This window comes from Heliangelus exortis, chromosome 5 (genome assembly GCF_036169615.1).
Source record: "Heliangelus exortis chromosome 5, bHelExo1.hap1, whole genome shotgun sequence".
NCBI classification, from domain to species: domain Eukaryota; kingdom Metazoa; phylum Chordata; class Aves; order Apodiformes; family Trochilidae; genus Heliangelus; species Heliangelus exortis.
Genome location: NC_092426.1, coordinates 30,499,850 through 30,526,773, shown reverse-complemented (window position 1 = coordinate 30,526,773; position 26,924 = coordinate 30,499,850). Strand labels below are relative to the sequence as shown.

At 35.8% G+C, this 26,924-nt stretch overlaps 1 long non-coding RNA gene across 1 annotated transcript; it reads right to left on the bottom strand.

The window, feature by feature from the left end:
• Positions 1–15,976: 15,976 nt before the first annotated feature.
• LOC139796713 (uncharacterized) lies at positions 15,977–26,027 on the bottom strand. Its single transcript, XR_011726115.1, has 2 exons — positions 25,910–26,027; positions 15,977–16,247 (listed from the first exon to the last, which is right to left on the bottom strand). It is a non-coding gene; the product is annotated as an uncharacterized lncRNA (long non-coding RNA).
• Between the last annotated feature and the right edge of the window lie 897 nt (positions 26,028–26,924).

The following is a 26,924-nucleotide window of genomic DNA, read 5'->3' as shown; positions in this document are numbered from 1 at the left end:
AACAAGGTCTTATGACCCTTGTTCTCAGCAGATATCCAGTATTTTCTTAAAATCATCTGTTCCCTACAGCAACAGTTTCCTATTTGTAACAAAGTTAAGGGCAGGTATAGACATATACAGAGATAAAGTTCAGGTGTCTCTATGCTCATCCCTTCTACTGTCACCTTCCACAGACTAATCTCTGTAGATTTTTAAAAATATAGGAAACCATCAACTCTTTTCCTCTCCCAACCCCTCTCCTTTTTTTGTCACCCCTTTAAAATCTTTCTGATTCATTCATCATCATCCAGAGTGTGAGAAATCCTTACAAAGTTAATTTTTATCTATCACTTTTTTACATCTTCTCACATGCTTTGCTGAGGTATGTCAACAGGGTTGAGTCTAAGAGATTTTAGAGACATTCTATCAGTCACTTTATCAACGGATGTTTACTAACCCTCTATCTGGTCTTCAGTGTACCAGTATCAAAAGCCATCTTGATGTCCAAGCAGATTATGTTTGTTGCTTCACCCCTGTCAGCTCTCATTGTCACCTCCTCAAACAAGTTAATAGCATTTGACAAGCATGGCTTCCCCTTTATTAATGTCCTGGTTGTCTTTGACCGGTCTGCACCTGTCCAAGTGTTCTCCTATTTTGTCCCTAATCAATGACCCCAGAATTTCTCTCAGTTCCCTTTAGTGCTTGGATACTGAAATGTTCAGTTCACTCAGTCTCCAGCTTGAGAATCTTGCTCTGAAAAATTAGGAAATGTTAGTTACTCTGAGTATAGCCACTCATATAACTTAGCAAACTCATATTTGTATGTGCAAATATACTCATAGCGACCATTGCCACAATATTTCACTAAAGAAAAAGTGCTTGTTTCATGTGGAAGGGAGAAATATCATATAGCAGCTTTCCAGAGAAGGTAGAGAGACCACCTCTATAAAGGAGAAACTGAATCAAATCTCTTATGTCCATATCACTGAGCTGTCCTGTCACTATTGCTCGAGCTATTCCTTGTCATTTGGACGGGGGGAACAGGTAACTTTGAAGATGCCCTCTAATTTCTCATGTAATAGGTGGTGGTTAATCAGCCAAGGGAGATATCTTGTGCCCAAAATGCAGCTATTTTAAAATAGTGCCTAATAATGCTGAATTTATTCATGTTTGTTAGCTTCACAGGCTTTGGCAGATCTTGCAGAAATGTTTTTTTATTGTACGTTAAAAAGGCTCAGGTTGTGTGTCTTTCCTGAGGGCCATAGCAGTGCATGGAAATAGCATTTTAGGTAGAGCAATAAACTTAACAGCAAGTGTCTGAAATTCAGTCTGTAGGTGGAGGATAAATCACAGTAAAGTTCTGCAAGTCTAAATTTCAGTATTAGATGTGTCAGTGTTATTCCCGTATTGATACAACTCCTATGAACACTAAAACATTGATAAAGATTAAAATGTTCACCTTATTTCACTGATAAAAAGCAGTTACTGACCCCTTTTTTAGTGGTACTGCATTTCTAGTTACACAAAAAACTTTCTGGCAAAATGACACCAAAATGCTATTTGTGCCAATTTTGAATGATCAAATGACTCCTTCCTTGTAAGTCCTCTCAGGCAAAACTTCTTGCCAGTTACTCTGAAAAACTAAACTGGAGATTAATTAAAATATTTCTTTGATGTGATGTACAGAGAAGACAAAAAAGTGCATTTCTGTTCCACACCTCTTCTGGCAGCACTGAGTCCAACAAGATTTCTCCTTTTTATGACATATCTTAAATAAAAGGTCACATCCATTAATATTTTTTAATGTCTTTTTAGCTCTGTATTCCCTCTAGCTCTGTGTCTTCTCCTGCATCATCCGAGAAGATCTCAAGATGTTTTTTTTTCCAATGGTCTCTGAAGGATTTGTACCCAGTGTCACTTAAAGAGCCAGTGACTCTTGCTATGGTATAAAGCCTGACACACTGAGAAAGAGCAAGGAAGAAAGAGCAACAGCACCAACTTGAAAAGCCTCCCAGAAAACATCTTCCATCCTCTTTTCTAAAGAGCACAATTTCACTTTCTGTTCCTGTAAACAGGACCTACAAGGTCAACTTAACAACATGTTATGCTTATAACACTCTAAATGCTACTTAGTAAAACCTATTGCCAACTGTTTAGATTATTTTAGAACTTCCTAGAAGAATGTAAATGACTCATCACATGCTACACATCTGTGATTAGGTATTTGACTCCATTCTCAGTGTAATAATTCACATTCTCTTTGTGGAGAGCAGTAAATACAGTATGGTATTCTCCATGAAGTAAAAGGATGATCATTTCCTCTAGGCCATTTAATCATAGTTTGTGCCACAAATCTTTGATTCCTGATGAGAAAAAAAAATTTCAGTCACATTTGAAGGATGCAAAATTAACCATCACAGAAGGCACAGTAAGCTTTACACAGAGACTGAAGTCGCAGATCTTCAAGAAAAAAATCAGGCAGTAAAAACTATCTCTGTAGGTTTGGGACAGGCTAAGCACTGCCAGGAAGGGCCACAGGTCTTGCAGAAGCATCACCTCCTATGTCGGTTCCTTATAATTTCTCTGCTGTGACCACTGGCCCAGATGCCAATGATATCATTTCCAGATTCTGTTGAAGGCAATGACTACCTAGGAAGGATGCTTTATAGTGAGTTTACAGAAATTATGTGGCAGGTACATTTTGTAAAATAAGGCATTCTGGTACTCTTCTATAGGAGATATTAGCTTTTTTATTACATGAGCCCTTCCTTACATAAATTAATGAGCAGTGCAAATGAGCAGGTGATCTTACTCTAGGGTAACCAAAAAAGGATAAGAACAATCAGAAACCTCTAACAGGTCATCTGTAGTAATTTTACTGTACAGTGTGTAAAGGAATATTCATGTCCATAAGATAGGATCATATTTGATTAGACCATATCTTGTTCTCTGACTCTATGCAGCAATGGATCCTTTTATTTCTGAACATTTTCAAGTGTTCAAAAGCACCATAAGACCTACTTAACCTTTATTCAGGAATGCTAAAGTAGCTACGTATTATATTCTTGGGAATGTGTCACTGAATGCATATTGACAAAATAGGATATTATGTTTTAAATGACTCAGAGGTTCTCAAAATCAAAATGAGTTTAAAATTAGTCATACATATTTTATAGTACTAAAGATGACATTTTCAAAGGATTTTGTTAAATCTTACATTCTGTTATATTTATTCTCATATATCCTAACCCCTCATCTGTGATTTGAGACTGCAAAGTATACGTAGTAATGTGCCACTTTCACTTCAGTGAACATTTTTGTACTCCCATTTTTTTGACCAATTGCCCTTGGTAGTATTACTATTCCAGCAACAATTCCCTTTCAGAATAATCAGTACAGAAATAAAGCAAAGTATCTTTAGTTTTGTACAGAGGAAGTCTGTTGAGAGATACGTTTTGCTTCCTTTTTGGATGATATAAAAATCTGAAGGCTCCTTTTTGCCATGAAAGATTATGAAATACCTCTCAATGATAGAACACCTTTACACTAAATTTTTAAGTGCTTGTTCCAAGGACCAAGAGAATTAGACTTGCTCAATGAAACAGCTACACAAACCATTTAACACTGATGAAACAAAAGCAAATATTTAATCCAGTGTCATCTGGGAAGAACTTTTAATTTTTTTCTCAGTAAATACTTAACAGAATTAATAAAGAAAAAAAAAAATCTAACATATCACCTCCTAATGTGAATTAAAAAAAATTATTACAAAATTATTTTCTCTTTAAAGATTAGGTTGACTACATCTAGTAAAGTTCCAAAAACCCACACCTCAAAGATCCAATCACAGTCATTTAAGCAAATCTGAAAAATTTTAACATGATTCTAATCATTAGGGAAAATCAGAATTGATTTTCAGTCAATAAAGTTAAGCAGGGTGTATGTGTGTGTGTGTGGAGAAAAATTAGTATAAGCACAATATGTAAAGCTTTTATGTAAGCTTAACAAATACAGATAAAGCACCAAGGAACTGCAGAAAATAGCTATGTGAGTTAGGCCTATACCACTGTAATGTGGCAATGGAGTTTACTGGCCTTTATATATATTACAGAGCAATTACATAAAACCCCATTAGACACAAAAAGTTTATTATAGTAATAGTGATGAAACAACAGCAAAAGGATTGAATATTGCTTAATGGATTACATTTGAAGTTTGAATTCCAGAATTCAAATTTTGGTCCTTCAGGTATAAATAAAAATGTATATAATAACATATAACAACGTAAGATGAGCCATTATAACTTTTTACTATTATTTTGTTAAAAAATATAAAGTATACAACTGGTGCCCACCAAGGAAAAGAAAAATTCTTGTAAAATATGTCAGTACAGTAACATAAAACATGAAAAAATATTCATAATAGTATAGTATTTGAAACTTCTAAAGTGATTTTTTTTTTTCTTAGACAACCATGTCTTGTAAATATTCATAATTTTATAGTTGGTAATTTGAATCTTGGTTTTGTTTTTCTTTTTACAGGAATGAATGGGGTCATACCATGCACAATACAATTAATGAGGCAGAGCTGAAATGTACTGTATCCAGGGCTTTCCTATTCTATAAACTCAGTCCATAGGAAGAGCTTCCAGATATGGTGCAGAGCCAATTATAAAGACCCAGCCTTTGTGTGGGATCAAGGACCAGATAAAATTTTTTAGGTTCAGAACCTAAGCACTTGTAGGTTCACAGTGAACTTGATGGATTTTACATTTCACTTTTACATGGAGGGTACTAAAGGCTGGGGTAGAGGCAGGGATATGCAGCCTTTTTGTTTCAGCATAGATAATAATAATCCTTGTTTCCTAATATCTGATTGCACTTCACCATCAGGTGTTATTTAATACTACAGAAGACAATCAAAACAGCTTTACTGGGTAAGTAACACTATGATAGTTTAGCTGGGTTTTACAAAAGCTGCTTTAAAACATGGGCTTTTCTTTCTGCTGTTCCTGTAGGTGATTTCTGTAGAACATCTACTGATTTTCTTTCAAAATGTTATTGAACCACCAGAGTTATTTGTTATGTTTTCATTTACTATGGTGTCATTTCATTTCAGCGTTGTCATGTGAATAATAGGCAATCAGGGCTGAAACTTTCAAAATTGCAGCCCTCTAGATGTTACAATTAAATCAATTACAAACCCAGAATAAACAGTTTTTAATCACATCAAACATTTCTGCTACATTATACTATTCAGTTCTGTTATGATGGAAATCTAAAGTCCATAGAGTACTTCAAGAAAAAATGCTCCCATTTGTATAAAACTCCCGCTTAGCCTGATTAATAAACTGAAGCTCAGAAAATGATGTGCATGAAAACAGTTGTTCTTGCCAATAATGACATTTTATTTTCAATTTTAGTGCTAACACTGTGTCAATCTAAACAATACTTAAGCACATTATGTAAGTATAGCAACAGTGACACGACATAAAACAAAATGTATCACATTCAGGAAGAATCAAAAGTAAACAGTGCAGAGAGGAAGGGAATCCTTGCTGTGCAGCAGCTGCTGAGGGCCCACTGCCATCAGGGAGAGGCACGGCAGACGAGTGCTGCCCAATTATGCCATGCAGATGCACTGAAAAGTAAAATAAAAACTGAATATCATCCAATGACATGGCTTTGATGGTGACAGTATTTTATACATGGGCAGACACAGCCAGCAGAAAAGCTTTGTTGGGAAAAATAAACTTGAGAAAGCCCCATTCACTGTCTATAACATGACACTCTAACAGTTACACCTTATCAATAGAGGCAGCCACGTCAATGAATCACTGAATTACACTGGTTGTTTTCAAAAACATAACTCCAGTGGTACAATATTTAAGATTACATCTTTCTAATTTTCTATAATATCTGCCTAACTAGTTTTAAACTCATTTAAACTCATTTTTTTTCCTTTGCCCAGCATATATTTTTATAAAGGACACCACAATTTATTTTTTTTTACCACAGTTTCTTGTTCTTACTTAGGTATATGCAGAAAACATCTTAGTCTGTGATCTGTAATAGTAACACCAGTGACAGGCACTTACACTAGGCAGCAGTGAAATTGTCAAAATAATTCCTCATTTTATTTAAGGATCCTGGTGAACACTGAGATTTCCAGTTTGGGAAATATTCCAACACATATTGGCAAACCAAAACACTTCATGTATATATAATGGAAGTTGTCCTTACTTTTTCACTTCTTGTAAATGTGCATGTGTGAGCAGAAGTCAGACAAACTGAACAGGATGTCTTCTTGTCTCCCTTGAATCCAAAAGCTACAAAGATTTGAGAGACATCAGTGACTTAGAGACAAAAAGAAATTCATGTCAGAAGGGCATATGTAACAGGTGAATTTACCTGCATACTTTTCAGACCCGAGAACTCATGTAGCAGAATTGTGCACTCACAAACACACAGAACAGGGATCCTACAGACCCGAGGAAGGAGCAGTTGGCTGTGGCTGCACATTCACGGGAGGAGGATGTTGTGTTGGCCAAGCCTGACCTCACCTTTGTGAATCCAGGCTTGGTATTTCCTACGTGCTCTCCATTTGGCCTCACCACTCGCAGTCCTTATGTTCAGATATTCTGTTCATACAAAATAGAAAACTTTAGAGGTACACAAAGTGTCCAGTTGGAAAAAACCTGCCACAGTTCACATTCTGATTGACTGATATGACTCAAGATATAGCCTAAATTTACTTAAAGTATGAAAAATATGAACAAGTGGGTAGTACTATCATATGCCTCTTCACATCTTCAGGCACTGAAAAGACAGGGATAGCAGGGAACATATTCAGCTCTTTTCTCAGATGCTGCGAAAAATTATGGAAAGGGTGTTTGCAAGACTACATATGTTTTTTAAGTTTCTAGGTATTATTAACACTGATACACTCATGTGTTAAGCCAAAGAAAATAATATTAATTCTGAGCCTTCTTTAACTGCCCTGATTTCTTTACCAGGAAACTGTGAACAGAGGCTGAGACACCGAAGGAAGTATAGCCCATTATTACCCCATCAAGGCAGGAATACTAAAATTTATGTAACACTTAAGTGCTGCACTGGGAACAGCTGCATATATAACTCTTCCACTCATATTCATACATACATCTTCTCATATGTATATGCCATTGGGTACACTAGCAACTGGTTCCCTCATTTGTAGGGCATAGTAATTTGTAGGGCAGTCCCAGCTGATACCTCCTCCAGACTGACTCCAGTGTCTCTAGATATATAAAATGCTGCAGCTGGCATTTGTTACTTGCCAACTCCAACTACTGAACCTTCTGATAGGTATCGAGGATCCAGGCACCAGTAGTAGCACTTGCTGAGTAATGGCACCATCCTCTCAGATGGACTTCATGTGAATCAATATTTTAAAGTATAAGATATTTCAAGTCTGAGCTCAAATAAATTATTTCTGTGTTGTGAGAAAGAGACACCAATGGTCTGGGGAACTGATGCTTTCATAAGCTGGTGCTTGCAGACATCACACACCCCTTGTTACAGCCTATACTTCTAGCCAGATGTGTTTTGGGTGTTTATTTTTCACACTTTTTATAATTTTTCCTACTTGAGATCTGGGCAAACAATAGTTCTTACTAGATTTTTTTTAGACCTACTTTATTGCATGGAGTTTTTTAACCTTGGTACTCTTTTAGAATCCTGAATTAGAAGTTATTTTTTTAGAACTTTCTAGGATTCTTTTCTCTGCTGTAATTTCCAGAAAGATGTAAAAAATCTTTTTTTTCAGAATCCAAGGTGTTGATTGCTTTATACCTTAGGATGAAGAAGAAGACAATTATTTCATTAATTTTTAAAATTATTTCATTCCACATTATTATCAAAACAGGTTTCTAGAGGTAATTCTTACACGTCTTAAATAGACTTTTTTACAACATAGTGACAAGTATAAGAACTAGAATATTATAGAGGAGTGTGTGGAGCATGAAACTGTAGATATGAGTTACAGACACTACTTGATAATCTAAGGGAAGGCAACTGCACTGTAACTGTTGAAGCCTAAGAGCCATACTCAGCCTGTACTTCCTTAGTAAGGCAAAGGGATGAGACTAAAATATTGTAATAGTTTTAGAAAAAAATAGATGAACTGATTCTACTATGTAAGAGGTATTTAAACTTGCCAATTATATTGTTCTCTAAAAAGCCCTCTCTTCCAAGGGAAAAAAAGGAGATTCCAGCACTGTCATTTTCTACATTGCTTTTGGCCAAAAATTTTTTTCTACCCAACAATGGCCTGAAGCTTAATATATTTTTTCTTGCCAGGATGCCACTCTTCTCAATGAAACATACTTTCTAAAAGCTCTTTTGGCTACCTTAATCCCCTGTTCCCTTATTCTCCCTGTTAAAAGCAAATGCGTAAGAACAACTGTGGCCATGGTTTTAGAAGCTCTTTGGAATTTTCAGGCAATGAAATGTGGCAGGTTCCTTTTTCCTCACTTTCTACGTCTATCATCCATCAACAACCTATAGAGTAATACAAAAGGAACAATGCAATAATTATTTTCAGTGACACACTTGCAGCTAATGTTAAAAATCCCAGTAATTGATACATGTATACAAAAAGACACTAAGTCAGCTTTGGCATTTACAGAGAGGTGAATTAGCTGGGAAAAACTATAACTTCTAAAGTATTTTTAGTTATGTCAACAAGATTGAAGTGAAACACAACTGCTAAATAACTACTGGTATTTGAACAGAAAAAGGGCTTGTATGGTAGCAATAAAACAAAAATACGCCTAAAAAAAAATTTACTCTTAGATACTGTAATTCTTGTACAAAATCCAATGGGAGTGAGTACAAATTCCAGTGTATTCACAAAATACATGTAAGTAAAGTATTTACCCCCGGTGCTTGTATAACAGAAAGTTGAGATGGTTAAAAATGGCATCCAAGAGATGAATGAATTTCTAAGGAAATAAATTAGGTCTGAAATTACTATTGGAACATATGCATTATACAAAAGATCATGAAATCCATTTCATCTGACATATTGTACAATGAGCTACAAGAACATTTGCAAGTGATAGAAGCATGTAAGATCTCATGTATTATTCTTACAATAAAGATTACACTATGGAAGGCAGCTGTTATACTTCCTATTTTGCTCTACCAACCTGAAGGTCATGAAGCAAGGGTAGGACTTAAACACCGTGGTCAAGATTTTTGAGTTATAGAGCATATCACAGGAGTGAAGAGTCTGTTTCACACCCTGTGCACATTGACTTATCTGCAGCAACTTTGTCATACAAAGTATGATGAAGAAAACTGGTTAGAACACACATTTGCAACAACCGAGGAAGAAAAATATATAAGGCAGAAGCCTTCTTCTACAGGAATTTTATGACTAGTGATAAAATAGCCTAGATTTAAATGACTGTATAATTTCTTAGAGTTTCCAAAGGAAAGGAGCATATGGATGCTCTATGTTTAACATAATGAAAAACAAACGCTCAAACCCCACAAAATTACATTTAAAAAGCTAAAAAAGTGCTCAGAATCAAATGCAATATGTCCAAGAAAATACAGACCTGTCATGATCGTGCTTTTCTATCCAGAATTATTAAATCTGCATGATGACACCAACCTTTAGAACATATTTTTTAAGTATAAGGAAAAATATTATTTATAGTTTTTCCACATTTTCGCAGGGACGATGAGTTTGGAAAGGCTAGTTTGTGTTTCAGTAAGAAAGAGGAAATACAGATGAAAACAAGAGGAGAGTTTCATGGGGCATAACCTCACAATGTCTGTGATCTCACTGTACAATGCACATTATTAGTTTGACTTCAGGAAGAAGTGACAGCTGCCCTGTTTGTTTCTTTTCAGTAGCAGTCAATCAGAAGCCTGTAACAGTAGAAAGAGACAATTTCTTCAAACATGGTGAAGGCTAGACTTAGGATTTTGAATACAGCTGAGCAGACACAAAGCCAAAGAGCCTGAGGAATTGCCCATTCCTGGTGGTGACAGTGCAGCCATCCCAGCAGAGCAGCCTTGGCACTTCCAATTACACAGCAGAGCAGCCACTGCTTTTCCCAGCCTGGAATTTCAAATAGTTGTATCCACTGCACTGTGCATTTGCTTAGCCCTTAGGAGTCAGCATTTCTGTTAAACCTGAGTGGTAAGACAGCTAAAAGTAAAAGGCTCAGAAAGTGTTTGGAAACATGAAGCTACCACCTCAGGAAAACAAACTTCTGGTTGAATCCATTTCTATTCAAAACAAATTTGATTCAGTGGGATTTCTGGGTATATTTAAAGTTAATATGAAATAAGTACAGTAACTACAAAAGAGAGATATGAACTGAATACAAAGTGCAAAAGTACTTCGTAAAACTCCTATTGGTACTTTGGGACTTGGGCTCCTGGTGATTTTTTCTATAGCTTAAAGCACACATGAGAGTAGCCACTCTACATGTAATGATGCACAGTCTTTTATGCAGAAAGGCCTCATGGTGCAGTTGGGGATTTGTACTTGAGAGCTGCCTTTAGGGCCAGGTCCTGCATCAGAAACTATATCGATCCTTTACAAAGCTACAGAACTACTGACATGTATCTACAGTTTCTTCATGTTCACAAAGCAAAGCCTAGAAAATGTTTTTACAAGAGCTCATTTACTCCAATGGAGCAGAAGATGCATTCAAAATGTCTTTGTAGCCTCCTCTGAACAAGGCATATGCAGTTGGAAAAAGAATCTTGTTTTCTCACTATGAATGTCTTTGTAGGGTAAAGACAGATGGACATTACTTTTTAGAAAAAAAACCATCACAATCCTCCAACATTAGCACATTGCTGTAGTAAAATCACAAGCATGGATACCACACTGTCTGATTTTGGTAATATATTAATGTGCAATAATTTTTCCAGTTAATAGACATGATTACATTTATTATATGATATTAGGTAATACCAGAGTCTTGGGCACAATGATTATGAGTTTATAAATGTCATTAAAAAACCTGTAATTTTATAAAGGTAAACCAATTGTAATAAAGTATTATTTTTACACTATGCCTATGCTATAAAATTGATAATTTTCCTTGCAGTGAGAGACTGCAAAAATTTCTTTGTTCAACAGTGCTGAATAGAACCATGCTTGTAAATGGAGAGCAGAGCTGCAAAACATTGGAAGAGAATGGGGGACATTTCAGTGATTAATTTTCACTGAAATATCCTCCTTGTAATAGAAGCTAAGTAAATCTCTATGCCTATGAAAAGATTGTCTGTAGTTCCAGTAAAGTGCCTGCTGGACACTTCAGTGGTAGGAGCAGCTTTACCATTCTCAGAGTACAAAGAGCAACAATGAATTGAAAATAGAGGAGAAATTAAGTCATCCATTCTAGGGGTGAGAAGTGCATTCTCATTGCTGGTGTTACATACAATATAATATGTTTATGCATGTAATATGTTTAAAATATCTCTCCATGAGGCAGTGGGCATGCAAACATATTTTGCACAGAATTGGTTATTGAACAAGTTCAATATCTGGTAACATCTCTCAGATAGTATCAGCTCCAGCTAGATTTGAATAAGGCAGCTGAGGTAAAACATTGCATATCAATGGTACCAATGCTGGGAGACTCAACCACTCTTACATAATAAATCTTCCATCGGTAACATGCACAATTTATGGCAAACAAATGAGGGATTTCACATGCTGTTCAGATTTGTATATATTCCAAGAAAGAACACGGCCCATAAATAAGATTGTTTGGAAAACATTTACTGCTGTCATACTGATAATGCATTTTAAATCCTGGGGTTATCAAAAAAGTGGATTTTTTTTCCTGCATATTGTTTGACAGCTGAAATTAAACAAATCCTATTGAAGTACAAAGCTAATAGAAGGTTTACTATGTGTGTCATTAGCACCATCCATATAAGGAAACAGAAAATATGAGGTGTGGAATTTTAAAATATGATAAAATGAGAGCACTGTTAGATGCATATGAAGGTGTGACTTCAGGCCAGGCATTTTCTTATTAAAATCAAAGTGAATCTATCTTACATTAGTAAATAATCACTGTTGTGTGATTCAAGTTGACATCTTCCAAATTGTTTTATCATGCCAAAAACATATATATCACATTTCAAATGTTTTAACTGTTACACCATCTTAAAAAATACATGGCTTAAAATTATTACCTGACCATATGCTATAAAATTCTTTATGTTTGGGCGTGGTGAACATTAAATGATCAACTTAATGTATAAGTTAGTATATTGTTTGATAGCCCCTGCTTTAATTTAACATTTTTTTTTCTATGGATAATCTCAGAATTCATATTTTAGACTAAAAAACCTCAATTGTGCTAGATTGAGATTTAGTTGTTACTGCTCCAAAAGTACAAGATGCCATAAATTCCACATTATTTCTGCATAAAGCTAAGATGATTGTGTTTTGAAAACTTTACAGAATATAATTGTGAAAGACTATTATTAAGGCAATTAGATGAACATACTGTAATTTTAATCAGAAATGAGAAACTTACAAAGCCAGAAAGGGTTTTGGGTTGTTCCACTAGACATGCAGCACATACATGCATTTTAAGACTGTTGGTTTTGAGAGGAAATTATATTTGGAGTGTTTGCTTTGAAATAATAGCTAGTGATAGCTTTACAGTAGTGTTTAAATGTGACAAATTGTTAAGATGTTGGCAAAGTTATGGACAAAATTGTGGACACACATACAAATTCAACATAAACGCAACACCGTATTTTTTTAAAGACTGAAGTATAAAGGCCATCCTGGGATGTGGACAAATTCAGCCCATATTTTGAGGTGACCTGTTTTTAATATTCCCCAACAATAGGTATATTATTTCAATTTTTTCCAGAACTTATTGCATGTGCTTTAATATATGCCTTTCTTCAATACACATTACTGTTCCCCTGTGCTTCTTGTCAGTTTATATAATTTTCTCTTAGGTCGCCTTTTTTCTTGTTTTTTGCTCATGATTATCTTCCATTTGTTGGTTTTTGTTAGAGAGCTGCCAGGCCAGAAATACTTCTCATCTACATAAAGGGAATTTTAAAATGCTTATTTCTTAGGGCTAAACTCCCTCACATCTCCAACTTCTCTTTCTGAGTTTCTGAGAAACAAATGCTCAAGGCAGAATATCTATGCTTCTTCTGCTTATGCAACCTTTATGAAAAAGGTGCAAATATTTTATAACTAGCTAGCTTGACAGATGCATTCACACATGTAGCTCTCCAGCCCATCCTTGAACACACTTCAATGGCCTTCAATCAAGAACTTTAAATGGTTAAAATTGGCTTTTAACTTTTTTTTCTTTTTTTCTTAAAGCAGTTCAAGTCTGTAGTGTATTAACAGACAACAAAAACGGGTACTTGCAGTATTGGTATAAGCTACATACATGCTTTTAAGAGAAGAAATCTTTTCTTCGATTGGCTTTTCCATGTGGAAAACAACTAACTTCCTTCACAGAAAATATAGATCCTTCAAAACACAGAAAGCTACAAAAGAAATAAACTTTTAGCAAAGTAAAACTATCTGGAAGCTTTGGGGAGAACTGAATGATGTGATTGGCAACCTGCATTCTGTTACTTTCTTTTATGTTTATGTACACTTCTATGCCTGCAGCACATAAATACTGTTTAAACTTCTGTTGTTATGGCAAGTGGAAGTCACTGCAAAAAAATATAAGCATGACAGGCAGTATCTGAGTAAAAGTAGCCACACAAAATTTTCAAATCAATTTGTCAGAAAAAAAGTTGTTTCCATCTCTACTGAGCGGTCATCTTTTTCAGAGCTCTATCTTTCTTATCGAACAACATTGCTCTAGAGTAAATTATGCCACATGAAAATTCTGATGAAGATAGATGCATCCCACAAGAAAACAGACAATAGCCTGTTGTTTTCACTTTCGAAAAAGGGAAAATACTGCTACTATTTTCCTACAAAGAAAAATATAAAATAAATATAGAAGTGACTATTTATCTCTTATAAAAGGAAAGAAATTCTTTACAAACTTAAAAAGAAAAAAAGGAAGTCCCAGGTCATATAATACCATTTCTAATACTTGTAAATTAGCACAGGTAGCTAAGAACAAATGCATATGGTCAAACCATAGGTCGATTTATCTAGCCTGTATCCTGCTTCTGGCATTGTTAACCTAAAAAAAAAAAAAAAATAAATAAAAGAACAAAATGGAGAAGAAACAAGCACATTTCCCTGGAAGACTGTCTCAGAGGTCCACTATTTCTGTCTCAGAGACTTCCTAAAGCAAATATTCATGCCCAGTTTCATGCTGACCCCAGATAAACTTATGACATCTGCAAGGTTTGATACTGAGGAGTAGATTTGAAGTACACTTGGGGCAGACGTTCCCTTGTGCTTATTCTGGACATCCCAACTGCTAAATTCACACAAAGCTCCTACTGGGAGAAAGAGAGTAGTTACTCCACTTCTTCACTTTTCCCCTTATGCTGCTCCATATCAGACTTTTGGTCAGTTTGTATAACACTTAACATCAGTCTATAGAATTTTCTTCTTCCATCTTGAAGAGTCCCAGTCTATTAAGATGTCCTGCACAGAGAAGTCATTCGACACTCTTGATCACCCTTCCAACTCTTTCTTTTCTCTTTTTTAGTTGTGCCTTATGCACTTCTATGAGGTGGAAGGGATGATAGCTGCTTACAGGATACAGAAGAAAAACAGATTTACACTGGTTTGCTATACGTTTCCTTCTTAATAATTCCTAATACTAAGTTTGATCCCTGACCACAAAGATGACTGTCATCTTTAAGTTGTGAATATTATAAATTTGAGAACTTGTTCTTGAGTGGCAATGTTCAGACAGGGACCATCAATCCTATTTGTGAAGTTAAGATTGTTTTTTCCCTAGGCACATTGTTTTACATTTCCTGACAGTGGATTTCATTTGACGTATCTTACCCAGTCACTCTGTCTTAGGAATTTTTTTGCAGTTCAGTCAACACTAATATGAGCTGCTAATGACCCAGTGGCATAAGGAAAACTGCCACCAAATTATTCATCACCATTCCCAAATCATCTGTATTGATCAGAACAGGTTTCAGATCCCAGTGGAACTCCAGTATAACTTACCTTGTAAAATTTTGGGGGGGCAGGGGAGGTTAATGTTTTTTAAATGGAACTCATGTAATGAAGCCATTTCTGATTAGAATTAAGCAGTTTTTGTACGCTAGTGCCAGTGGCTTTCTTCCTCAAAAATCTCTGAAACCTGTTTCTGGTTAAGTTCAATGATTTCAGGTGTACCATTCCTAATTATTCCCCTATTTCTGGCATTACTTTTAGACTCTTCATATAAAAATTATGGTCTAAACAGTAAAGAAATTGTGTCAACCTGGAACAATAACATAATCCCAGTTAAAGATTTACATGGAACTCATGCAGTTTTCTGAAAGAGCTGGCAGTAAAGCCACAGCATTGCTAATGCAAACATATTTTATTTGTCTAGAAATAGACTTTCTACTGCTGACATCAGAGAGCTGCCTGCCCAGCTCTGTCAACAAGTGTGTATGGTCAGGAAATTTTTGACACAGAAAAGCTGTCGTGTGTGTCTAAGCTTAAACGGGTAATGTAGTGTTTGGGCTTCTGCTTTAGTAAAGTACCTACCAAATACCAGGGTTTATTGTTTAGCATCCACAGTGGATGGTGTAAATTCAGCTCATAAATGAACCCCATGTATTACAGCAGCTGTGACTTGAACTGGGAGAATGGTGGTCAGGGTACAGCAGCCACTTCAGGTGTCTCAAAAGACTGAGCTGTCTCCTGGCCATGCCTGTAGGATCCTGTCTTGGATAATGTTTGCCTTTACATTTCATAGGTAAGGAAAACAAATTACAGAATGGGACCAGTCAGAGAAAGATTTATATATATGTGAAATTTCTGCCATAAATTTCTGCCATTATACTTCAAAACATTTTAGAAATGTCACAGTTTTCTGTCAAATCATGTGTTTATGTTCTATTTGTCTTTGTTTTCTAGTGGAATACATAATACAGCATGATTATAACTTCCAAACAGGGAGATAATACTAGCATTATGTATAAAATGATAGCATATATATAACATAAGCCAAAACGTCTGACATGGCATCTAATTTATTGACCAATACAGTAGCGAAAATCTAAATAAGCAATGGTGATATGTCAGAAGAAAATTGTGGTTTTCCCATTCAAATTCTTGAAGATCTAAAAAAATAAAAAGAGGAAATACAGTAATATATTATGAAGCAAATAGATATGGGTAAAGAAAAAGTTTAATTACATCTAAGCATATTTGCAGTGATTCATGATGGCTATTTACATCAAATGATTTTTAAATATTAAATATTAAGTCCATTTAAATGTAATAACTTGTATGGCAAATTTTCATCTTTATTTCAGAGCCCTGCTATTTTAAAATTTGTCATTAGAGCTAATAAGAAATTATATTGAAACTACTCCGTACATTTAAATGAAGCATAAATCAATTATTGAAGCGAGGAATTTTTTCATCATTGTAATGATTATTGGAATAAATTTAATCTTGAGATGTTTCATAATTAAATCTCCAATAGTAAAAAAATTACATGGATTTAATTTTTACTATGTGCTAGTTAAAAAGTGTTTCTCATTGGTGAAACATTTAAGGGAATACACAAAACCCACAGATTTTCCTAGATAATGAAATACAAGACCTAGGCTAACTTGTCCTAACGTGCTGGAGTGCTATATTTGATTTTTCGTCAAGCAATGGTACTGATTACTATTTTTAATTCCTTCTCTATCCTGCAGCCAGCAAAAAGAACTGCAGAGAACCAAACTGTCTTTTATCAGGTTTCTGATATTAATAGATAAAATGCATGAAGCTTAGAAAATTTAAAAGTGCAAAACACAGTTATCTGCATCTCATTTAGTAGAAAATGGGAATAGCTGTGATTTGACAGCAACAATGTCTGATCGGTGTATGGCTGTGAGCAGGGCAGCCCTGTGGATACAAATGAGGTGCCCCGTGACCATTTCATTATTCCCAGTTCTTTGCAACCATCCAGGAGGAGCTGTTTGGTCAGAGAGTTAATGGCAGCACTTTGACAAACAATGAGGACAGGGCCAGTCACTGACAGAAATGTCTCCAAGGGTGCCAAGGAGGTGATTCCAGCATTATCCCTCATTCCCTCTGCTCCACTAAGGATGTTGGCCTCATCTGCCTCTCACTCAAACCCTTCTGCACCTTCTTCCCCTTAGGCACAAAGCATTCTTTGCAAACTGGTCTGCAAGTCCACTGCATTCTTGTCCTTCAAATCTCTTCTAACACACAGGTCTGTCACAGTGTCCCTGTGAAGCTCCTGACTTCAGAGGAAGATGGGAGAAGCCAATAGTTATTTTGTCCATTTCTGTTAGGAATGCATCTATGTGTTTAAGAACCAGGCATGAGGATCTCAAGCACTTCAGATTATTACTAACCTTGGAATAATTCTGCTGTGCTCTCTGAATTTGTACTGCCCCTGCTCCTTGTGGCCCTTTTTCCAAAAACCTGGTGCAGAATGGTTGAACAGGACAGGACAGGACAGGGCTGGACCTAGTACTGACCCCTGGAGAACACCACTTGTAACTGATCTCCAGTCTTTTTCTTTTTTGTTTTCTTCTGAAGAGAACAATGTCTATAATAGTAGTTGTAGCCTTAATAAAACCACCTGAATTCTTTCAAGCCAGGTTGGGGTTTTGGGGTTTCTTTTGGTATATGTAGTAACATGAGGCAACCAGGTGCCAATAATTGCCAGGTAGTGGGTCTTCTTACCCGACTCCTTGGGTTTTCTGCTAATGCTGGTTTGCACCAGACTGGCTCCCTTCCTTCTGATTCGTCTGAGCGCGGGCTAGGTCGAGGTCTATGCCCGCATTCTCCACCAGATGTAGCAAGACGAACCTCTTCTATGGGTACGGTGCTCCAAGGTCCAACCAGGTGTCCCAGTAGAATCCCACGAGTGGGTCTCTGACCAGCCTGAATCAGTGCTACTACTCCAAAGGTGGTCAAACACCCACTGTCTACACCAGGTGTGAGCCTTTTATTGGCCCCCTAATCCTGCTCATGCGCAGTAGGGGCCTGCCCTAATTAGGCACAGGTGGGCTTCACACGAGGTCAAGCCCACTACCTGGCAATTAGTGGCACCTGGTTACTTCATTTCACTACAGGTATAGTAAAATATTTGGTATTGGATAACATCATGCATGCACATAAGAACACTAAGGCATATATGTTTGGGATACTGCATATTTATTTGATGATAAATGCTAAAAAAATAGAATCACTTATCCTCTTAGTGTTTTTTGGGGGTTTTTTTTGTAAATGTATAGTTCTTCACTTTATTGTCAATATGTTTTTTAAATAAGCATATACAGCTACAGTAAAAAGGCATAAACAAAGTGCAAATGAATATTCATAACCACTTCAGCTCTACTGTTCACATGAAGTTCACAAAAGCACAACAATGCAATAAGGAAACAAACCCTGTCTGTCAAACACAAATACAACATGAACGTTAGACTTTTGGAGGCTCACTCTACGATCTTGACAGAGGGAAAGCTTCTGGTTTTAGTTGGGATCACTTAGAAGAATAAGGCCTAGGTTAAAGCAATACTAAAAACATCAACAGAAATTTCCCTCAGCTTCTAGAGAACCAACACTTATGTACTGCAGTCTCACACCTCTCATTTTCTTCTATCTCGTATATCAAAGAAGCTTGTGATTTTAGAGTTTTAATCTTGTCTCCATAAGAATAATGGCTGTATGATTATCCTCTCTATTAAGGGAGGTTTCTCTTAACCATGTATGATTTTTTATTTATTTTGACCAAACTTTAACCAAAATTGACAGATGCTGTGTAAATACTTAGCCAGGTAAAGTGCCATGCCTGAGAGAAACCTAGCCTACTTTCTCTTGACAGATGCAAGAAACAGAAGATGAAGCCATTGCAAACAAGTTTCATAATATTTCTGCCATCAGACTTTTATCTTTTTGAAAGGTGCAGGTCTATTAGACTAAGCAATGCTAGGCAATCATTAAGACATGATTTCTGATTTGGACTGTAATCATGATGATGATCTATAATGAAACTTCTGTGTTTTGCATTTGTTTTCATTCATTTGAATGAAAATGTAAAAAGACAGTTGTACCCAGATGACTGGTCCTTCCTTTGTACTGGTATGCATTCTGATTCCCAACTATATTTAAATAAAGGGTGTGTTTGTGGATTGTTTGCCCCATGCCTCTATAACTATGTTAAAAAAAAAAAAAAAAAGACTTTTTTAATTTATTCGGTCACTCCCTGCCGGTGTCAGATAACATCACAAGAAATGTGTATTATATTCTTTTGAACACTGAGAAATGGTGTCCCCATTTTTCCTGTTTGTATCAGTATTAGGAAGCCCTGCTTTAATGTCACTAACACTGTGTTAAAGGAAATAAAAGGCTAAGTATACATAACCCTTTTAAACAGTCCTCTGTGCACTGGTAAAATAAAACTTTATATTTAATAGGTGCACAATACTCAGGGCACTGAATTCTTACGAGTAGCTTCTTTTTTAATTCCTTGTAAAAGACAGAATGCTTTTTTCCTCCCCCATGGGGAAAATGTCTTCTAGAAGACAACAGAAAGAACCTGGAGGATAATGTTGCCAACAGAATGTCAGAGATGATTACTGCAAAAGAAAAGAGAACCTCCTGTTTTGACATTGGGCAGCCAGTAGAGGAGAGTGGAAAGAAGCTACAAAAAATTGCTTGCATATATAACTCAGATCCAAACTGTATAACTGTTACCAGTATTCTCCTCTTTTTTGAAAGCATGCTCAAGAAAATTGAAAAAAAAAAATGAAAACCACTCCACTTTTAACTAGATCTTGTCCAGTGTAAGACACTGGAATGTCAACATGAAAAACAAAAGACAGATACAAATGCCTGAAACAAAAATGCCTGTGGTGTATACAAACCACCCAATCAGAAGAGGTGAAACTCCATGTCTGATAGTCTTGGATCACTGCCACTGGCCAAACTTTTGATTACAGGTAAGATTTAAAACTAATACATTGCATATTAATAAAAAGTTGTAATTTACATAGCATACCTTGAAAGACAACCTTAGCCCAAAAGGAGAAGAAAAATTATGAAAAAGAGGGGAAATCCTCTATTAAATATTAAAAGTTCAAAAGAGAAATGAAAATTGCAATCTCTTTATGCTACATAAACTACATACTCTACATAAACTTACCACATCTATGAATTTCTCACTCCAATTTGCCATGCAGTTACCATGGAATTCCCTCAAAAAGATTAAAGAAGGTATCTTCACAGTAACATTTCCCTGCATAACAATTTCACCTTTATATTTGCACATATCTTTTTTAACATACAGCTAACACATTCTAAACCCAGTTTTAATCACTGTGTTACTGAAGTTGGGATTGGTTTGCCAATACACAAGGGGACAGTTGTAATACAAGAAGGCTGCATTCAGTATTTTTTTAATGGTAACATAACTTCTGCTACATTTACATTCTGATTAGTTGCATGGCTAGATTGCCCAACTTCTAAGGGATCCTAATTTAGTTAGATAAAAAAAGATAAATCAGTCTTTACTAACATGAGCTGTTTACACCTTGTTTGTGTATACTGAAGCCCCTATTTTCACACCTCTGCTACTGTCTTAGTATCAGAGGTTTACTCTAACTCCAGCTGGTTTTACTGGGATGGCCTGGGAAGGTGTCATGGGCAGCTCCAGTACCTTAAGGAGTAGAAGCAGAATCCTTCATCCACACATACGTTTGACTTCAGGGAACTTAATTAAATGTCCCCTACACAGCCTATACAGTCTTCTTATCTATATGTTTTAGATTTCTTTTAAGGAGTAATTTCATAAATAGTTTCCCAAATCTTTACCACTGGGTGTTACAGCATTTCTCTGCTACTCCAGGAAAGATATCTTTAGTACCTGCTACTATCTTCTTAATGAGGAAACATTTCTGTGCAACTTTTCAGGAAGCAAAGTGATTAATGTGCCTTTCTTAAAACTGCACTATCTTTTCTATGACATTTATGAGAACATAAGAATTCACAATAAAAATAAAGGCTGATGGAAAATGTATGAATCAGAAGCTCCAAAAAAAAGGCAGCATAGAAACACAATCAAATTTGCTGTCCTTACTCAAGGAAAGCCGTCAAAAGGAGTAAAGAGGAGCTTTATCTCATTAACTATGGCAAACCTCAAAGTTGGACATCTGCATTGATGTATCATGCAACCAGTTTATAAAGTTATGTGAACCAACTATCTCATTACTATAAGTTGCAAAACACTTAATTTATTCATACAAAACTGAGTGTTCTATTTTACAATGTGTTAATCCAGAGGGATCAGAAAATTATTCTAATAGTGAAACATTTAAGTATTAAGTACTGTATATTTTATTGATTTACATGACAGGTGAAAATATCTCACTTATAAGGCTGTCAGAATAAAAGAACCTCCCACAACCTCAACCTAATATACATTTGGGGGTGGAGAGGTTGAAATTCATGAAAAAAGAACAGTATTACCTTTGAACATTACATTTTGCCTAACTTTTAAAGATTATTTCACTTTCTTATCTGTATATCTCAATAAAAACTATAAAAGAACTTTCATCAAGTAAAGGACAAGACTAACATTGGAGTCACTTTTTGTTTTTTCTTTTCTCTACAAAAAGCAGCTAGAACAAGAATTCACTTCATATTTTCTGCTTCAGGAGAAAATGGAAATAATGCACCCATTCCAGTCATTGGTACTAAACCAAGGTCCTAGCCAGTCTCTTCCATGAAAGTGGATGCTGAATCCCTTCCAACCTGAACTGATCCATGATTCTGTGGAAGCTATTTCAACTGACAGTTCCTCAAGTCTAGACCCTAAACACTAATCTAAACACTTTCTCTTCTATGATAGTGCCATGCTCTTCCCCTTTCCCTGTGCTCAGGTGTGGACACCAGTTCCCTTTACCCAGACACCACAACACGGTAAAAGCAGTGGCCTCATAGTGGGAGTAACAAATCAGAAATACAGAGACCTTGCATGGTTCAAGCTCTGGTTTGTGGGGAATTACAAATAAGAAACAAAATCAAATCCCTCCAGATCCCATTAAAAAAAAGAAAAAAAAAAAAAAAAAAAAAAAAAAGAAAAGAGAAAAAAAAGGATTGAAATTCATCAGCAGCTACTATTATTAAAGCTTCTGGAGAAATCTCTTCGAAGAAAGCCATTAAGCACCTCAAGTGTGTTATTTTTGCTCTGGGCTCAGAGAGTCTTTTTCTGTGTCATTGCACTGGTCCCACTCAGATGAAACAAGCAAATATAGAAATATTGGCAGCTTTCACACTTGCTCTTTGTCCCAAGCCCAGTGGGTGAAAAACACTGAATTTTCTTGTTTGTAAGCTTTTCCAAATAAGCCTAAAGGGTCTTGCTCATCAAGGCTGAAATATCTGGCAAACAGTAACAGTTCTAGATCACAGTTTATAATTAGAATTGCTTGAGCCAGTTCAAAAACAGTGAAACAAGCCAGAATCTGCTCCATTGACAAATCCCTCCATTTCAAAGACCTCTTTATGTAATGAGAGATCTCACATTTAAACGTTCATATACAGCAAAATATTTTTTAATTGAATTTTCTTTTCAAATTATAAGGCTTGGATTCCAGTCAAGGATTACAGTTTGTTTTGAGTCATCTGTGAAAGAGAGCTTTTATGTAGAAGTAAGTTGATGGTGATGACATTTTACAGACCTGAGCACAGTGCATCATGTAGGTTACAGAGGAAAATTGGGTTAGGTAGAACAGAAACAGGATGAATGTAAAAAGAGGAATAACATGATAAAGCTGTATGCACTGAACCTCAATCAGGGAAATCAGAGAGCAAGAAAAAAAAACCAAAACCAAGCAACCAGAACAACCAGACTTGGGAATAATAATTAAACGGAGGGTCCGGGACAAAAACTATGGAAAAGATACAAGAATGTAAGCAGGAATTTAAGAAAAAAGCCACTGAAAAAGATTTTATTTGGTTTGGCTAGAAACATTATTTCTGACCATAAAGCTCTAAGAAGCAAAATGTCCATAGAACAGTGTCTCCTATATGGTCATCCAGTTTCAGTTGAGTGTAACTAAATTTGAAATTAAAATCTTTTAACTAATCCATTTTATCTATAAAATTTGTTTCCTGATTTTTTTTCCACCAAAAGGAAAAAAAGACCTAAGCATGTACGTTACCTTCCACCTTTGCTATTACATCAAAACAGAGGGTTACTGCCTCTGGGGGTAAAAAATTTCCTTATCCAAACAGAGCTAAACAGAGATTTTGTGTGCCTCAGATGTAACAAAATTCTCATGTGCCTTACGAAGGCCAAATACTAAGCAGAAGTATGAAACCCCCTGACACAGAGGTAATAGAAGCCTCCCTAGATCTGGAAGATTTCTCTGATTCGATTCTCAGCTCTTCAGATTGGGAAATTCAGAAGTTTTAATATGATTTCTTGCAATGTACTCCTTTCAGATGAACTGGAAACATCCTTTTTTCAACCATTTGTTATATTTGCTTTAACATATGATCTAGGAAGTATAACCACATGAAAATGGTTAGATAACAGAAAATAGAATGAAATCGCCATTTCAGGCTCCAAAAGTAAGATTTCTCCCAGTTATCTTTTGTTTTACTGAAACCTCATCATTTATTGCTATAGAATTTGAGGCTAGATTCTAGACTAAATGAATATACAATGGTTCATTCAAGGCAGACTGCTTAATCACATTATCAAGGTCAGTAATGAAAGATCTCAATGCCCATTAATTCCTCATTTACCTTTTTGCTACATAGCCTTCATAAAATGCCTGTGCTAGTCCTAACTACTTTCCCACGTGCTCGTGTGACTGTGAAAGAGAAAAGATCAATTTCCATTTATATTTTGAAACCATCTCATAACATGTGTAGTACTTTGTAAACTTTATATAGTTTGCTACTAAATACAGTCAACTCACAATATTTACACTGATAAATGGGAAAGGTATATAACCTATTTTATTCATTATTTTCAAATCATGAGGGGAAATAAGTTCCAAGAAGCAACACTGCCACTGCTGGCAGTGGGGTTCATGATATCTAGAGTGAAATTAATGCATGTTGAATACCTGAGGCTATCAGAGTGCATAGGGACCTTGGAATGACTTGTTTAGAACTGATTATGCTTTCTATTTTTATTCTAATGCCTCATTTACCCCTTTAAGATGTTCCATGAATTCACAAAATTTTAGGCTCTGCTAGGCTTATTTACTGAGCTGTGCTTGAAATCATGTTGAGCTTTCTAAGATAGAGGAGACTCATTAATTTGATAGCATGCCTGTTGCTTTGTTTACAGCAATAGTTGCTAGCAAGCTATAATGCATGCACTTAGGGGACTGGATGGCCCCATGTACTTGTAATACAGAATTAAAAAGCAGAGGGGAACTGATTTCCTTTTCTCAGCAATAGATACAGAAGTGCTAACACTAAAAGTTGAAACCATCCTAGAAGTTCAGTTCATTTCCTGCAAAATACTTTCCCCAAATGACTGATGGTTTGATAAGCATTCCTTTTAATAAAAAAAAAAAAAACAAAAAACAAAAAACAAACCAAAAACAAACAAAAAAAAAACCCCTGAAATAAACTTAGTCTCCCCAGAGGAGAATGAAATCTAAGGGAATACGGTTTTAAAACCCTTACATATTTTCTGAAAACACTGCTGCTGCCTAAGAATCAAGAAAAAGTTTATGGTGAAACCCCTCACATATTAGCTGCAGCACTCCAAACAGGTATTTCAGTAGGAATGTGGAAAGAGCAAGCCATGTACATAGCTGAAAATCCTGGCAACTTTTCAGAGGTTCAGGAAATAGCACTGCCACCACGAGCAATGCTGATGGCAGCCTTGGAGGGGAACAATGAAGAGAAATCTCATGTCGCTCCTGGTCAAGTAGCTCTCTTTTTAAGCTAACAATTTTCCAGACAGTTTATACTCTTGGATAAAGAGTAAACAAAACAACGGTCCCCCAGAATGAAACATCATATTTGTGGATGTTGTCTTCTCTGATCTATTCTCAGGTGCTCAGAGAAGAAATATTCAGATCCTCCTTCTGAATGGATAGTTCCATTTCATCTTAGCTGTATAATGTATGAGATCTCTACATTTTATTTGTCTGCAAATCCATGAACATTTTTCTGCCATTCCAGATTATATTTAAGCACAGTAAGAATTTCAGTGAGTTGAAACCTTTTATTTCAGTTGAGCTATAAAGTTAATTTCTAGACTGTTGGAACTTATTTTTCTCATGTTCTACAGGAAAATATCTTCCCATAGCTATGTCTGAATGGCAACAATTTTTGTGTCCCACTTCAAGAAGTCCAGCAGAGAATATAGTTAGAATGGAATTAATAAACACAATCAAATTTTGGCAGTTGTTCAAGTATAGCATATAATACTTGTTACTGTTGGCAGCATGTACAATGAAATGTTGGAAACAATATTTAATCTGTATAAAATAGAAAGGGAAGCTACTTGCTGTTATATATCTCCCATAATACATTAGGTAACATGAGCATTTTGAAACCTCTAAAAGAATTCTTTAAACGACTGCCTTGATTTTTGACAGTGTATAATAGTAATACTAATAGTAATACTTATCACATCATGCAAGGATCTCAAAGAACTTTGCAAAATAAAATTGGTACAATTATCCCCATGCCATATGAAGAAACTGAGGTACAGACAAGGCACATTAATGCTCCATGACAATAAATAAATCAGTAGCACAAAAATATAACCTGTGCCTCTTACCCTTTATGCCCATCTTCTTCATCCTGAGTAACAGCACCTTCAAATGTTTTTCTAAGCAATCTATGGGCTTTGATACATTACTGGGCACCCTGAGTCCTTGCACAACACTGTTTGACTGCTGTCCAGTCACTTGCTATTTGCAGCTTCTGTCCTAATCCCCATGTAATCCCCTCAAACATGACCCCCTCACCCAATGTATCATATTCACAAGCTACTGAAAATAATATTATAGAAGCAGAGGTCTGCAAAAGACATCATACTGTGAATCTGCTGTTGCCATGAAATCAAGGGACTTTTCACATGAAACAAAAAGCTCCTGATGATTCCTACAGTTAGTAGAGTGCTTTCTCATTGATAGTGTTGAATGAGAAGGACATCTGAGGTGGCACAGAGGGATAATTTATACAGGAGCAATGCAGAAGCTCTTGTAACACAATCACAGTGATTAGCTTTTTTCAAACATAACTCTAAGAACCAAATTAGGCAGAAAAATGCTTTGTTAACACCTCTTGAAGAACAGAATACAATTAAAATTTCATCTGAAAAATATTTTCATGTTCTTAAGAAACTTTAATATAACTACTCTGGAAAGCTTAAGTAAATAGCAAAGCTCCAGTCACTGAGAATATCATAAACAGAGACCTGAGAGAGTCATTTCACTGGGTCATAATTTATAGATAAATATTCACAATTACAGAGTTAACACCACTTTAAATAATGCTTCTTATAGGCTCCTTGTTATCTTTTCAGTCAGACTCATGACCAGAGAAATTACTAGAATTGCCATTTCAACTGGTAAAGAAGCCAGAGGTGCTTTTAAAGTTGAAGAACTTGAGAGATCTGTTTGGTTGGTTGTTTTTTTCTTAGCAGCTGTCCCTGGGAAGTTTTGTGAACATTATTAGCCTTAGAATCACAGAATCATAGACTGTTTAGATTGGAAGATTCCAGACATCAGATTTCATGGCAGATTTCGAATTGCAAATACTGCTTCACATTTTTTTAACGAAAGTTCACA